Raw genomic sequence first — 3,309 nt, forward strand, 5'->3', positions numbered from 1 at the left:
TCACCTCTGTGCGTCAGTCCCCTCATCAGTAAAGCGAGAATGATGGCCATATGTCCTCACGGGATGTTTGGAGCATTAAATGAGATGTTGGCACGTGGCGGGCAAGAGCAGAATTGGTCATGACCTTTGGCAAACTGTGGCGTGGCCTGGAGTCTGACTCCATGGGTCTGACTCCGAAGCCCAAGTTCCTCCAAACGCCCCAGGATCTTTCCTCCCTGAGGAGTTTGGGGACAAGAAAATCCCCAAGGTGCCGCCCTTGGCCAGGTTCCCAGCTAGCCTGGGAGGTCCGGAGAAGGTCCCGCTGCCCCCTTGGGGCTGGCCTGGGTCTTTTTCAATCCTCTAGTGGGTGAAACATCCTCAAGTCCAGGCCTGCTCAGCCCATCCGAGGCCCCCACCCACATGATATGACCAACTGCAGAGTGCAGGGCAGCAGTGAGAGTCCCTGGGGCTGCTCCAGACTCCTCCAGGCCTCTCAGTAGGCAGCCTCAGGTCACGGAAAGGGCATGGGGTTGAGGACCAGGGACCAGGACTCCAGCCCCGGCTCGGCCTCTTCTTTCCCACCGAGTGGCCTAGGGGTGGCCTTTTTGCTGTGAGATGAGACACTGGACGTTGCATTTCCCGTGGTCTGCAGGGCTGTGTGTAGGGTGTCACCATTTCTGCCTCTTACCTTGGCCTGTGCTGTTTCTAGGCCCTGATCCCCCTTTCCCAGGTCAAGGCCGGTCTCCTCAGTCCAGCCCTGCTGGCTGCCCCTGGGCCCCTGTGACTTTCCTTTCCTTCCCATTCCCTTTTCCCCTTTCCTTTCCTTGGAGTCTCACTCTGTCATGTTGGAGTGTAGGTGGCATGATCTGGGCTCACTACAACCTCTGCCTCCCAGGTTCAAACGATTCTTGTGCCTCAGCCTCCCACGTAGCTGGGACTACAGACACGCACCACCACACCAGGCTAATTTTTGTATTTTTAATAGAGATGGGGTGTCACCATGTTGGCCAGGCTGGTCTCGAACTCCTGACCTCAGGTGATCCCCCCGCCTCGGCCTCTCAAAGTGCTGGGATTACAGGCGTGAACCACTGCGCCAGGCCGAGAGTGCATTTCCTTAACCCTTTGCTGCTGGCCTCATGCTCCTTGGGGTCCATTCTCGCTCCTTCCCTCAGACTCCCTCCCTCCCTCCCTCCCTCCCTCCCCACTTCAGCTCCCCTCATCCCTCCCCAGTTGCTCTCCTCACCACGCATCTGCAGCCTGACCCAGTCACTGTGGCTCAGGCACTGGCATGGGAGTGGGATGGCCTGGTGGTCAGCACTGGCTGCTACCTGTCTGTTTCCTCACAGGAGCAGCTGACTGAGCCTTGGAGTCCCCAGATAAGGAGGGGAGGATGCTCCCAGAAGCGCTAAGTGAAACCTGGGCAGCCCTTCCTCCAGAGCCCAGTATCCATGAGGACCAGGCTGGCAGGCATGGGCCTTTCTGACACCAGCGTCCTGAGGGGCCGAGCAGTTGGTGACTGGATCATCCTTCTCTGAGTGTATCATGACCTCTGGCTGTGTGAAGAAGACCAGAGACCGACTATGGTTTCCTTGGGCTTCCAGAACATTCTTGGGTTTCTGGAACCATCAGAGCCATGATGTCCGGTGATTCTGGGTGGGCTGTCTGGGGGCCTGGGCCTTGCAACTGTGAAGAATTCATTTAAATTTTCCACGGAGGGATTGGCTCCCGGCCGGCCATGTGAGTTATTTTGAGGCACTCTGGTCGGTGCTCTCTGCCCTCGTCCAAATAAACGAGCCTCACTGAGTGGGCCTGGAAACCCCACCCAGCCTTGTTTATGGCCCTGCTGGGTTCTGTGGCTGGTCAGTGGCCACAATCCAGCATCTGCCCGCATTCCCTCACCCCAGGCTGGGTGGAGTGGGCACAGGATGGTAAAATGTCCTGGCCTATTCCTGGCAGTGTGGTTTCTGGGCCAGGCAGGGGCATCCTGAACTGAAGAAAAATAAAAATAAGATAAACATAGCAATCCCAATGTCACCCCTCTGGGAGGCCTCCCCGCGTGTGACAGGGCATGCGGTGCAGCCGGACGCCGGGAGAAGACCACGTCCCTGCCGGCCTACCGTGGGCACACAGCCCAGCGCGGGCAAAGCCGCCCTGTGATTTTTCCACTGAGAAGTGCTTCAGCGCATTCAAAGTTGGCTCTGGTTGAGTGTCTGGGGGTCCAGGGGTCCCATCGCCTCTTTCCCACTGCGTTGCCCCCCAACCAGAGGCTCATGCCCAACTGCCTGCTCTCTCCAAGGTCCTCCCAAGAGGCCGGGTTCCCAGCTCGCCTGGGAGGTCCGGAGAAGGTCCCGCTGCCCCCTTGGGGCTGGCCTGGGTCTTTTTCAATCCTCTAGTGGGTGAAACATCCTCAAGTCCAGGCCTGCTCAGGGCATGGGGCAGGGGTGTCCATCACATGGAACACCTGTGGTGACCCATGGAGCTAAAAGATCCTCCCACTCCCAGCAGTCCCTGGAGAAGGGACAAGGCTTGCAGCGGGACAGACTCCCTTGTCCCCTGTCTTTCAGTCAGGACGACTGCAGGGGCAGCTGCCGAAACCAGCTTTGCAAAAAGTTACACCAGTTATATCCGGGGCCAAGCCCCCACACACCCGCAGTTCATGTCATGGCAGCCCTAGCGGATGGATTCCATTCAGGGGTATGCTGGTAAAGAGGCTCTCTGAAAAAAAGCAATCAACCAACCCCAAGCACAACAACTACTGGTTTGTAGTATTTATCAATTCTCACACTTCACAGAGGCCCGTGAGGCCACTGAACGCAGAGTTAAGCCACGGGATGCACCGGTCCTGTTCCCACGCCCACCATAAGCTGGGGAGCGGTCTCCACAGATTCAGATGCGTGGGGAAAGCACCCTGCCTCTGCTTCCTGAACTGACCTTTGTTTCTATTTTAGATCCTCATTCCATTAAGTGATGGAAGCCCCACATCTAGACAGCATGGTTTCCACTGGGCCCTGCCCAGGCTTGTCTAGGGTGTGGGGGTTTAGGTGGCGCTGAGACACTGGTGGGCAGGGACACATTAGATTCTTAGCGTTGTCCCCTCTCGGCTTCCCCTGTGATGTTTGCATTCCTTTTCCTTCCTTCCTTCCTTCCTTCCTTCCTTCCTTCCTTCCTTCCTTCCTTCCTTCCTTCCTTCCTTCCTTCCCTCCTTCCTTCCCTCCTTCCTTCCCTCCCTCCCTCTTTCCCTCTTTCTTTCCTTCTTTCGTTCTTTCCTTCCTTCTTTCCTTCTTCCTTTCTTCCTTTCCCTTCCCTTCCCTTCCCTTCCCTTCCCTTCCC

At 57.1% G+C, this 3,309-nt stretch overlaps 1 long non-coding RNA gene across 3 annotated transcripts in view; it reads right to left on the reverse strand.

Annotated features, from left to right (window-relative positions):
• Positions 1–947: 947 nt before the first annotated feature.
• The window catches only part of LOC111547681, a 3,819-nt gene continuing 1,457 nt past the window's right edge, over positions 948–3,309 (reverse strand). For 2 of the 3 annotated variants that reach the window (XR_002733196.2, XR_002733194.2), the window contains one exon: positions 948–1,968. This is a non-coding gene — a long non-coding RNA (uncharacterized LOC111547681). The remainder of the gene's footprint in view (positions 1,969–3,309) is intronic. The other variant, XR_002733195.2, reaches the window with a different exon arrangement.

This window comes from Piliocolobus tephrosceles, chromosome 1 (assembly GCF_002776525.5).
Source record: "Piliocolobus tephrosceles isolate RC106 chromosome 1, ASM277652v3, whole genome shotgun sequence".
NCBI classification, from domain to species: Eukaryota; Metazoa; Chordata; class Mammalia; order Primates; family Cercopithecidae; genus Piliocolobus; species Piliocolobus tephrosceles.